Source organism: Pteropus alecto, unplaced genomic scaffold, assembly GCF_000325575.1.
Source record: "Pteropus alecto unplaced genomic scaffold, ASM32557v1 scaffold22, whole genome shotgun sequence".
Taxonomy (NCBI): Eukaryota; Metazoa; Chordata; class Mammalia; order Chiroptera; family Pteropodidae; genus Pteropus; species Pteropus alecto.
The window spans coordinates 19166658-19179614 of record NW_006434839.1 but is presented as its reverse complement, the minus strand read 5'-3'; the positions used below and the strand labels follow the sequence as shown (position 1 = coordinate 19179614).

General features: G+C 37.8%; 1 protein-coding gene across 6 annotated transcripts in view; it reads left to right on the top strand.

The window, feature by feature from the left end:
* The first annotated feature begins 6 nt into the window (after positions 1 to 6).
* Positions 7 to 12957, top strand: part of MET (MET proto-oncogene, receptor tyrosine kinase) — a 113465-nt gene continuing 100514 nt past the window's right edge. For 3 of the 6 annotated variants that reach the window (XM_006910585.2, XM_006910586.2, XM_006910584.2), the window contains exon 1: positions 7 to 345. The gene's annotated coding sequence lies outside the window, so the exon portion shown is untranslated. Of the gene's footprint in view, positions 346 to 8094; positions 8175 to 12957 lie in introns of all 6 variants that reach the window. The other 3 variants (XM_015588345.1, XM_015588344.1, XM_015588343.1) reach the window with 2 other exon arrangements.

Here is a 12957-nt window from a genome sequence, read left to right as displayed (position 1 = left end):
GCGGGTGGGAAGGGGCGGAGGGAGCGCCGCCGGCGAGCGGACGGGACGCTCGCTGGGCCCTGCCGCAGGTGACCCGGAGCCTCTCTCTGAGTGCTTTGTGACCAGATGCAGAGCCCAGCGGAGGGCGCGAGCCAGATGCGGGACGACAGCTGACTTGCTAGGGGGAGGCGCAGAGTGCGCGGGTGGTCTCTGCGCTACTGACTTCGCCGCTGCCGATTCCTGGGCGCCGCAAGGTAAAACTACAACCCTCTTTAGATCCCGCACTCCACCCCTCGCCTCAGCGCTTCTGCTCTCTTTGTTCCCGCAAGAGACCCGACTGCTGTTCCAGAGGACCAGACCAGAGAGGTAGGCGACAGTTTAGGGGCTTCAGAAACTCAAGGGATGTGGTCAGGGGAGAGGTCGAAACTAGAATGGGGCTTTTCATTTTAGGGGGTCGCTTCTGACGGCTACCTGTATGACTCAGGAGAGAGGGGCTCTGAGATAGGGGGTGATATATGACTGTTTATGGCCAGACCAGTTTCAAGGCTGTGATCTGACTCAGTCCTTAACAAAAAGAATACTGGGTCACCTCGTCCCACGGTGATGGCAGCTGGCAGGGTTCGAACCCAATTTCGTTGTTCCTAACCCTGCTTTATCTGTATTACGTGGGGGCCTTCCAAGAGACAGGTGTTTCTGTGAAGGTCTGAATTCTTTTCTAGCAAATGCACATGACTTGTGATCCATCATTTTCAGTTGTACCTTACCTCTTTGCTGGGGCTCTGTGGAGGACATCTGTCTTATTAGATGAAAAAGATTATAACCAGAGATTGGGTAGGCTGGCTAGTACTGTTACTGACCCAATAATTAAAGCACCAATGAAAGTATTTTCACTGACTATTGCCAATGCAGAGTTTACTCCAAAGTATGGTTTCGCATTTCATACTTTTTATGTTTCAAAAGAGCCATTTACAAATTTGGCAGTTGAAGAGGGTTCCAGAGGTTCATGCATGAATAGTTGCCCAATGTATTTTACCTTATCACAGTTTTATGTTCAAAGAAGCCCTGGGGTAGAATGAAATATTGTCCATTCTCTTACGCAAAATAATCAGGATACTTTAATTGCCAAGTTAAAGTGGTCGATGATTATGAGAGGATTGTAAAAACTGACATTGGAGAGAATGTAGACTATCTGGACCTTCTCCTGAATATTAAGAAGACTGCTCACATTTTGTAGAGTTGGGCGGAGGTTTATTCTGTGGTTTCCATCAGCCAGACACATGCACATTGCCATGCAAATGGATTCAGAAAAACATTATTTTCCCTTATAGCCAAACTATTATAGCTGACTAATGAAATTTTTCCGCATGAAGGTGATCTGAAAATGATGTACATCATGTTTCTCTGTGCTACTGGAGCATAAATTATGCTTTTATGTAAACTGTAAGTGGTGCTTGGATTATTTACAGGTACATAGCTTTCCTTTCCATCTCTAAGCTTATTGGGCTTTGTTTTAACATGTAAACTTCCTTAATGGAACAAAAGTGAGGTGCTTTGGTTCCAATCGTAGACTGTATGTGGTGTATTCAGCATTCATTCTTTTTGAACTGCTGAATAACACAGGTAAAATTTATATCACTCATAAGGATTTTCTGTAGTACGAAAAATGTGTCTGATTGCCTATAAAATATACTGGTGTTTTTAAAATGCTGTTTAGGTTTCACACTTAACAGTGCATGAGTCTATAATTATTAACCTAAATATATTTTGATTTTAACATAATGGAATTTATGGCATATAGAAGATAGTCTGCTGACTACTGCTTTTTCAAAGATTGCTTTGTTCTTATATCGCAATAGGGGTTTACATTAAATGTACACTCTGCCTTCAGAATTAGTGGATGAGGTTTTTCTGAATGATAAAGAGGTACAAAATTAGCCATAGCCAGTCAATATAACTAGTATAACTAGTCATAACTAGTATTTTCATGAGTTTTAAACCTATAATAAAAGAAAAATGATACTTTTCTAAGCAGAAAAAATACCCTTATCTTACAAATTCATTTTAAGACTAAGCATATGTCTCACTATAATCTTAAATTTTTTAAATTTGTTTTAATGAGGATTAGACTAAGAAATACATTTCAGAAATCAATTTCCTCAGCTATTATTAAAAAAAAAAGTCCAATATAGTATTCTTCTAATTTTCTTTTAACAAATATATACAGTAACCTCAAATAAACTTTTTCTCAAACGTGGTCATCTCCGAATAAACTGAGTAACTCAAAAAAGGCTAATATCCTCTCAGGACAGGCAGTTTTCTCTTAGTGGCTGCACCAATGCCTATGACGACACACCATGGTGAGTATATAGTTCTCTACACGTTCAGAGCACCTCCCATCTCAGCCCCCTTCCCTTAGTGTGGTCAGAGCTGCTTCCAAGCCCTTTTGTGTCCCCATTTCTCCACTCCATTTTCATGGTTTCTTCTTCACTGTTATTAGGCTTAATGCCTCTCACCAGAACCATCTATGCTTTTTTTCCCTCCATTATCCCTAATATTTTTCTTGGGCTTCTGTCTTTGTTCATGGGATACTGAATTTCCTAAAGATGCTGCCCTAAGTGAAGAAACTATGCAGAAACTCAAGTGCCAGGGAGTACACCTAGCTGGTGTATGTAGAAACTATTGTCTTTGACTCAGCCCTCGGGTCAGAATTTCTTCTTTGCTCAGTGCAAAATAAATAGTCACCTCTTAGTAATAAATGATAGATATACTGACTAATGTCAATTCAGCATCACTTTGATTTAACAGACACTGAGTTGCTGCCAAGCCCACATTTCCCTCACCAAAAATAGCTAAGAACTGTATGTACAGCATCATATGTGTTTGGTAATAGGTGAACATTTTTTAAAAAGGAAGAAATGAAATATCTGCCCTTGAGGAGTTTACAGTCTAGATATACAGATGAATAATATACATATAAAACGAAACCAAGATCCATAATTATTAAGGAGATACCACACAAGAATGACATTGTTAGAAATCATCTCTTTTGCTATTAAATAGAATTTTTTTTTCAAAAGATTGGAACTTAAAGACCTCTTAAAGTTTTCAAGCTGCATCAGAGTATATCATGTTTCAGATACTACCACAACCTTACAAGATAGGCAATGTCTTAATTTCACCATATTATAGACAATGAAACTGTGCTTAAGCCTAGTCCTTGTGCTGTCTCGAGAGCACTATATAGCCCCTGCCCAGCCATCAATGAAAGTTAACTATGTGAAGTATTTCCACTGAGAAATAGGTTGGAATCCTTAGGTTAGTAATAAATGATGAACATACAGTTCTAGTCTCTGGGGTTTTTCTCACCTCTTTCTCCAGATCTCTTTTTCTCATTTTCTCTTTTTATAGTAAAGCATACTGAGAAAGGCCCCATTCATATGTGTGAGGCATTCTCCTATTATCAGATTAAGAGTTGTGAGTAATTTTGTAATCTACCCTTCTATCAGAAAGTGCATTCTCAGATATCTCTTCAGCTGTGTTTAACAGTTTAGTATATTCCCTTTGGGATTTGTTTCAATAAAAACATCCAGTAAAATCTGACTACTTTGCTTTTCAAAGGACAAAATTAAAAAGTGTTTTTATAAGCTGTAAAACATAATTGGGAGAAAAATCACACATGTGGCATTTGTAACAGGAGGTATAAGCACCGTGAAATTTAAAAAAATAAAAAGTTAACTGGCTAATCACATACCCAGGTACACGTATTTCTTCTGTGACTGAGAATTTGTGCAAATATGTTTATAGAGGATACTCTTGTTGCTTTTAATTTCTGTAATAAATTATGTAACTATAAGGCCCATAGACATTATATAAGAGCTTTTGAGCCATTAAATTATATAATGGTCCATAGGATTTGAAAATGTATTTCTCCAAATATAACAAAAGATAATTATGAAATATGGTCAGAGGAATTAGGAAGTGTGTTCAGAGAATCACAGGTTCTAGTGGAAGCTTAGTTCCCGTACTCTAAGAATGCAGTTGAGAATTTAGTCATTCATGGTAACTTGTGCACTTACCAGACATAATTCTAGATTTTGGCAATGCAGCAGAGAATAAAATAGACAAGTCTCTGACCTGATGATGCTCTGTTCTATATTGAGGAAGGCAAACAATAAATAAAATCCATAAATAAAACGTGTTGTATATGAGATGCTGATAAGAGCTATAAGGAAGTATAAAGTGGTGAAGGGGAGTAGGTACTGTCAAGGATAAGGGGATGGGGTGGTGATTAAAAAATTCAGTAGTAGGGTCAGAGAAGTCTTCACTTCAAAGGTGGCCTCTGAGCTAGAACCTGAAGGGGATGAGAAGACAACACACATAGATATCTGGAGCATGGCTTCTATTTTGCATTCCTAAGGAGTGCCATTCTCATTTTCTTTGGAATCGTGCAGTCTACAGCCTGCACAGCTGTACATGGAGTCCCTGGTTTTTTATGGAAAGCACCTGGACAGTGCCTGCCATAGTTCACTGTAGTCTCAAAAGTGAAGGTGAAGTTGTGGCCCATATCCCTTGGTTTATGAGGTATAGAAGAAGAAGCCCCTGGTATTTTCCTTTATTCTCCTGGTCCCATCTCTATACCCCATCCTTGATCAGGGATATTCTTCCATTCGGACAGTTTTTTTTATTATTATTTTCCATACTGTGAGCCTAGCCCAACGGGATTTGTTAAGGGCAATAGCCATAGCCTTTGTCATGAATCCTGTCCGTAGTATAAATTTGTAGACAGCACAGGAGGCAGTTGCTGATAGTACACAGCTTCTGTCTGCTGCGTGCTTTTTCTTTTTCTCTCTCACCTTCTTTACCCCTTTCCAATGTTAAACCACTGTGTTGGATTTTCTTCATTTTTTTCCCCTTCCTCCTTACGCTTTATAGCCTGTATCAAGATTTGCAGACAGCTAACCTAAATGAGTAAAACTAACCCTGTCACCAGGGACCAGCAACCTGCTCAGAAAAAGCCCTACCTAAGAGGGAGCAGCACTGCTTGGCATCATCTGAGTTGCCATGAAGCCCAGTGTGTGCTATGCACGCATATGGTGTTGTCTCTCAAATTTTCAGAAGAAGCTAGAAATCTCTCAATAGTAAAATGTTGACTCATCATCTTTAAAACTATGCGGCTAGAGAGACAAATTGTCTGTGGGCCAGATTTGGCTTCCTGGTGGTCCCGTTTATAGCATTGGCCACAACTATACTTGCCAAGTGATCCCCTTTGTGACCTTCAGGTGCTGTTGAATTCAGCAGCATACATGGCAAAGGATCCCCAAGACCACTTCTGCAAAGTTTTTTAGCTTCTAACGTTCTCACATTTTTTCCTCTCTGGAATATTAGCTTAGCAATATAAAAAAAAGAAAAGGTATTTCATAATTCATCATATATTAGCACATATTTTTCTGAACTCATCAGCCCACACACTTTCTATCAAGCTATGTATATTTCTAAAGGGTCATCTAGCTATTACATTCTTAAACAGAAGCAATCATTTTCTGAAACTTAAATTCATCGTAATTTTATATGCAGATTTTATATTTCATTTCCAAGTTTTCATTCAGAATAAACTCTCTCTTTGGAATACTGGCAATTTCTTTGTTTTGTTTTGTTTTTTTAGATCTGCCTGATCTTCACTAGTTGTTATTTCTCTACCATTGAAATTCAAAATGCACACTGCATTGGTTTCCAGTGCCCTTTAAAAGCCATCGGAGCAGTGTTGCAATCTATTTTTCCAAAGGAATAAAAGCTCACAGGTTGTGCACTAACTTGTTTCCTTTAATCCTAAAAACTCAGTGAAATGCCCAGGCTAGCGGCTTTCCGGAAGGCCATTGTGTTAGAACGGAAGATTATGTACTGTATTTCTTCCTACTATTTTAAATGCAAATATAATAATATATCATGAAACAGTGTACATATTACGATCAGTAGCCTTTTCCTGTTTTGAAATGGTCTTGTGTTCCCCGATAGCTGAAAATCTGAGGCAGCACCTAAAATCTCAAGTCCAATTTTAAAGTTGTAAGTTAAAATTAAAAAACAATTTACTTGGAGGAATTAAAAAGTACTCCATTTGTTTGATAGACCATGAGATGTTTTGGGTTTTTAATATTTTATTGAAAATATCAAGAAGAGCATTCAAAGCTGGAGACCTTTGAAACAATGTAGTTTTCACAAGTCAGAGAAAGGTAGAGTAAATTTGGTTAGCAGAAAGCAGGTTGCTTCCTTTGAGGCCTAATCATGTGGGAAAGGAAAACCTAGCCAAGTTTTGGGTCTATAAGACAACTCAAACTATCTTTAAAAATAAATTTTGGCTTTGCTTAGGACTAACATGCGTTTAGACCAACATTTTAGCTCTTAAAATTTAAACCTAGGGGTCTTTTAAAAGAAATTTAATCCATGTGTTTTTGATTCACTAAATCCTAAATCATTACCCATAAACTGTATGTCTCTCTAAGCTCTTTGATGTCTAAGAAATCTTTGAAACCATGTAAGACCCTTTTGTTCCAGAAAAATAGGAAGTTGGTTTTTATTAAGGGTCAGTAAACATCATCTTCAAAAATCTGAGTTAGGTCTAAAATCCTGCAACCATGGTAGAGTGGATACTTGAATGAGCACTAATGCGTTCTTCTGATGCAATGTGAAAAATGTAAGTACTTTTAAAGACCTTACTTAGCAATGGTACTTCGTTATAATTTTTACTAACCCCAAGGAAATTATTTTGGCACAGCTCCTTCTATTGTAATATAAAATAAAGTCCGAATGTTTATTATAATTTTATCCTGGCACACAGTAGGTACTCAGTAAATACATTGTTGAATGTTAAGTGAATGACTTTTTCTTCTGCCCAGAATCTTCCAGCTAATGTTAGTCTTTATTCAGTGTCAATATCCATCTGTCATGTCTTGGAATGAGATCTATTCTGAGTCAGTGACCTGGTTGCACAAATTTTTAAAATAAACCGTCTAACTAAATATATGACATTTATTGAAATTCATTCTGTACCATGAAACAACTGCCTTGCAAAGAGAACTGAAAATGGGAAGGAATTTCTAGGCTCATTTGATTAAGTATTCAGTTGTTACCATATGCTTTCTGAAAATTGATTTTTTTTCCCTTTTACTGTTTCTGCCATCCTTCCTCCCACTTTGACATGCTTACTGATTGAAAGCTATGCACAGAAAAGAGCAGTTCATCAGTATCTATAAGCAAGAGCAGCAAATTCAAACAGGCTTAGAAAACATAGTGCTATAATCATAAGTCGTCATAATATAGCATGGAAGGAGAGGAATACTCAACAGTAATAGTGGTGTTGAGTTTTGCTCCAAATTACATAGATGACACATCTTTTAAACTCTATTGTGTGGAGGAAAACACCTTCTTACTGTAGTTAGATTTCCTGTTTGTGAGTCTATTTTTTGGTAACTAGACTTCCCATATGGACTCGGCTCAAATATGTAACTTTAAGTGCAGCTGAAATGCACGATTAGAGTTTTGATGGCTATGGAAACAGCAACTCCTTCTGTCCAAAAGAAAGTAGAATTTAGAAGACATAGTACTGAAAAGTGGACATTGAGATGTTTTTGATATCATGTTGTGAATTTCTAACTACACATCACATTCGGTTCCCAGAAAGCCTTTCCTGATTCAAAGTGTCTTGTTTCTGTGCAACATTGAGGTATCAGAATTTGGCAGTTTCTTGTATCTTGGTGGGAAGATAAAGGAATTTTGTGTTATTATGGTCTTGAAATGGAAGTTCTCTTAGGTGAACCTGAGTGTTTGCAGAATACATATATCATCATTAAAACTTGTTAAAGGAAATTTAATTATAGATAGCACTGTATAAGGAGTAACATATAGTTTTGACATGCTTAATTTTTATTTCAGTTGTTGATTAGAGCATCAGTAATAATCATATATTAATGTGTTTGTACACATTCACATTTAGATGATTTTAATTCCAATTAAAAGGTCTCTCAATTTGACAAATGAGCAGTCAAATGCCTCTGTATTTGTACATGTGTGAAAATGTAGTTCAATTTAAGAAATTTTTTTGTTATAACTCTCATGCCACAGATATAGAAAATAGATAACGAAGGAGAAGACCTGGAGGTTTTGATAGAGTTTTGGATCCACGGAGTTAAGGAAGAGAAGAGGTGGGTGGATATGCTGAAGGGTCATGGGCTTGGATGCTTTGAAGTCATGAACAGTTTCCCATTAGGAATCAGGCTGCTGCCTTACAAATAGGAAAAAGGTTGGTCAAAACTGAGTAGGGAATCAAGGGAAGCTCACAGGAAGGTGGTAGGGCACATGATAAGCAAAGTTTAAACTTTCTCCAGCTCTGTCACAGGTGGCTTGATTCTGAGAGAAGCTAGACTATTATCTGTCCAGTACTAAATCCGGCCTCTTAGTCTACACTACCCTCTTACAGCTACCAGCAAGAATAGCAGGAATACATAGCAGAAGCAGGAAGAACTTTTGTTCTGAGCTACTTACAAATACTCTAAATGAAATTCCATGTTCTCAGAGGAAATCATAGTATTAAAAGAAGAACCAAATGTATTTATAAATGTTTTTACACCATTTTCATGACTAAAATTTCCTAGCGTATTAGTACACTATAATGTATCTGTTACTATTGGAACCGAAAGTTATATCCCTAAAAACTGTACCCACTATCACTTTCCATTGGGATATCATCTGCTATGGATGTATATTAGCTTTCCTTGTGGATATTATCTTGAGGCCATTTCTTCGGGCCTCGATTATACGGAGTTCACACTGGAGTGTGCGTAGGAATTGTATTTGTTATATTCTAAACACGAACTCATACAGTGGTCTGAAGATTTGAAGAAAGCTCATATCAGGGCCTGCCTTCACTTTTTGTCTTTTTGCTCTTCTAAGAGTCTTAGGTGAGCAGCTGTCATCCGACTCTGGCCTCACATTCTGGCAGAAGCCCTCTAGCTCCTACTGATGGCTATACTGTCCAAAGTGAGCTCTTAGTCTGACTACTATCTAGTTAAGACAAAGAGACTGGAATCGTTTAGGGCCTATGTAAACCTCTGAGCTTAAAATATTACCCTAGCTGTTTGATTTTTTTAAATCGAGTGTAAAATAGTACAATAAATATTTTAAGTTCTACTGAATTATATAAAGAAGCAGCCAAAACAGTTTGTTGACAGAAAAAAAGCTTCCTCCTGACAGAAATGAATATGCATTTTAGACTTTTCAAAAATTCACTTTCTGTCATGTCAGAATTAAGATACTTCTAAATTTTATTTCAATGTCACTAACACATACTTGGATTGTTCGGTGAAATCTGTACGTCAAGGTCCAGTGATTTTAAACATTCTTCTGGTCTTCAAAGAGCTTACAAAAATAAAATGTGTTCTTTAAATCCCCAGAAAAGTGCAGATAAAACCCCAGACAGTTTCATTAACAAGAATGAAAGGTGACAGCCTTTGAATCTGTGTCATAAGTTGATTAATTACTTTCCAAATGTTATTAAAGATTCTGAATGACTAACTAGACTGGTATTTGAGATCAGGACTCCCTCACAATTCCTAAATGGGTTTTAATTTTCATAGTTAGATGATCATTATATCTGATTCATTTGTTTAGCATCTTTAGACTGTTGGTTTTATTGAAAAGAGAGCAGAGTATCTGTTTCAATGTTTTTCTTTTCCCTGAAGTTATTCCTTGTAGATTTCAATAAAACTGGTTTTGAAATAAAAACAATCAAATGCTGGTATTTTCTCTTATTAAAGACTTATAAATCTGTTGCATTATATAAACATTCCAAGGAATTTACTACGGAGGTCATGATTATGGAACCATTTAATTCCCAAATCTACTTTGTCGACTGCTTAGGCACTCAATGAGATTGGGCATCTGGATGAGTTTTACCTCAATAAAACTTGTATTCTTGTTTTGGTCATTCTCCATTTTCCCTCTGCTTGTTACAATGCTTGCAAACTTTTACCATCCTCTCAAGCTCTTGAATCTCTTTGGGTCCCCTTATTTTCAGCATAATATATTCTTATAATTTAGAGAGTGAACAGAAGAGACAAGTCTCCTTGTCACCTATTATTACCTCACTGCTTCTGTCTCAAATGATGAAATGGTCTTTTCAACCTGTGGTCTTGATCCCACTCTTTCGCACATCTTCAAGCACTTTGCTACATCTATCCTACCAATGCTTCCCATCTTTTAAAGTCTCCCTCATCCTTTTTTTCATTCATCCCTTACTCAATCTCTTCTTCTAGAGAAAAAGAAAACACATATGTCCAATATTCTGATAGGGTCCTTAATACACAGTTACCTTAAATACTCACTGCTATTTCTGCCTTATCCTTTAAGTAAAGAATTCTTGAAAATAAATTTCTAACTCATTTTTTCTACTCCAATTCATTCCTTAACTCATTCAATTCAAGCAGTCTGTTCCACACTCCCAAGAAAGTGTTCTCCCTGTAATCGCTAGTAACTTACTCATCGCCAAATATGACTGATACTTTTGTTTTTATCCCACTTGACTCCTCTGAAATTTGATACTGTATATCTTGCACTTCCCTTTTTGAAATTTCCCCTTAAGTTTCTGAAATACCACTCAAACTTTTTCTCTTTAGAATATAAAGGTTAGATTCTGGTCTTTAGGGTTCTATTTGGGTCTCTTCTTTCTACTTACTGAACATACCCATGGGTGGTCTCACTTATTTCTATGACTTCGAATACATTGAGGCGCCATTTGTTCACAGATCACTATTTCTGACTCTCTCCTTACTCTAGACCACTGTGCCAGTGTTATTAACTGTCTTGTAAACATCTCCACTTGAATAACCAACAGATACCTCAGTTATAAATGGATCTATCATTTTTGCTTCAAAATTTTTCTTTGCCTATTTTCCTTAACATCCATCCTTGACTTCCCAGTCTGCCTTATAATCAAAATCCATGTCGAATTATGTCATATAAACTTTATCTCATTAATATCTTTCTAATTTTGTCCTTTCTTTCCTGTCATATCCATACCTTCAAAGTCTTTGTTCAGGATTATTCTTTCATGTATTAATTCATTCCATTATCCATCCATTCTTCAACAAATTTTTATAAAGTGTCATATGATTGCACTATGCTAAGGGCTGAAAACAACTTACAGTCTAGTGGGAAATACAGATAAGTAAATTACAACCCAACAGGATAACGTCTGATATATGACGTTATATATGGCGATATATTAGAGAACACTTCTTTTAGGAAGCCTTCTCCAGTGCCTCTCTTATCAGGCACTGGAGAAGGCTTCCTAAAAGAAGTGTTCCCTAAAGTGAAACTTGAAGAGAAAGTTTTAACCAGATGAAGATGACTGCAAGAGTGTTCCGTAAAGAGGAATCCACATGTACTGAGACCCAGAGTGAGAGAGGGCATGGCTCGCTTCAGCAGCTCAAAGAAGAGCAGAGAGGCTACAGCCTAGATTTCTAGGGAGATGATGGTAAGAGGCAAGGCTGGAGAGTTAGGCAGAAGCCAAGTCATGTATGGCTTTTAAGCTGTGCTAAGGAATTGAATTGTTTTTAAGCAGAAAGATGACCTAATCAGACTGTCATTTTAGAAAGATATCTCTAGTATTAGGGAACAGATGATCAGAAGCAAGAATAGTGAAGGAAGACCAGATAGGAAGCTGTTGTAGTAATCTAGGCAAGAAGTGACACCGCCCTGAATTATAAGTGGCAGTCGTGATGGAAGCAGATGGACATATTCAGAACATCTGCAAGTGTGAGTTAAGGATGATGTACTGTAAAGGTGGGAAATGTTAGGCACTAAACTAGGATGCAGAGTGGGAAAGCAAGTTTCATGGGAATAGATGAAGGTGTCAAAAGGATATGTGACTGCTCCTTCTTAGCCTCCATCTCATTCACCTTCTCCCCAGCCTACTAGCTTTGATGTGCTCCAGTGTGTACCCCTCCTCTCTCCATTCTCTACACCCCTTTATTTGGTGTTCTCATCAAATCTCAAAGCTTTTCATACCATTGATGTGCAGACAACCTTCTACTTTAAATCTCTAGACTTTTCTCCTTAACTTCAGGACTCAAATAGCCAACTGCATACTCAACAGCTTCTAAAAACTACCTCAAACATGAGCAAAACTCCTGATAGTCTCATATGCCTACCAAACTTGCTTCGCTCACCAATTTCTCCATGTCAATAACTAGTAAAGCCGTTTTCCCTTTAAAAAAAGCCAAAATCCTTGGAGTATTCATGACTCCTTTGTTCCTCATACACCTTGTATTTAAAACTATCAGTAAATCCTGTTAGCTCTGTCTTGAAAACATAACCAGAATTCAGCCATCTCTTATCATTCACCTTTTCCTTCTGGCCCAGGCCACCGCCATCACTCACCTGGACTATTACAGCAGCCTCCAAATTGGTCTCACTTCTCCATCTTTGCCCTGTCCCACCCCCCTGCCACCAGCAGTCTTTCCCTCACACTGTCGAGGTGATGCCGTTCAATCATAATCACTTGCTCAACACCCTGAAGTGTCTCCATATGTCACTCCAATAAAAGCCTAAGCCTCGCAGTGGCCTACAGGCCCTACACGCTCTGATTCTTTGTCCTCTGACCTCATCTTCCCATCACCAAGTTCCAAGCTTACTGGCCCCTTCGCTGTGCCTCAAACACCAGGCAGGCTCTCGGTTTGGTCCTTCTTGTCTCTGCCAAGAAATCCCTTTTCGCATCTCAGATGGCTAAGTCCTCTCCTCCTTTAACCCTCTCGAAAGTCATCTTTCCAGTTTTTCAAAGCAAAAATCCTCTCCTACCACCTTCCCTCTGGATATGCCTGATCCTCCAACCCTGCTCTTTTTTTTTTTTCCCATAACACTCATCAGCTTCTAATACATTACATGATCTACTTAATTATTATATGAATTATTTGTTGTCTGGATCTACCT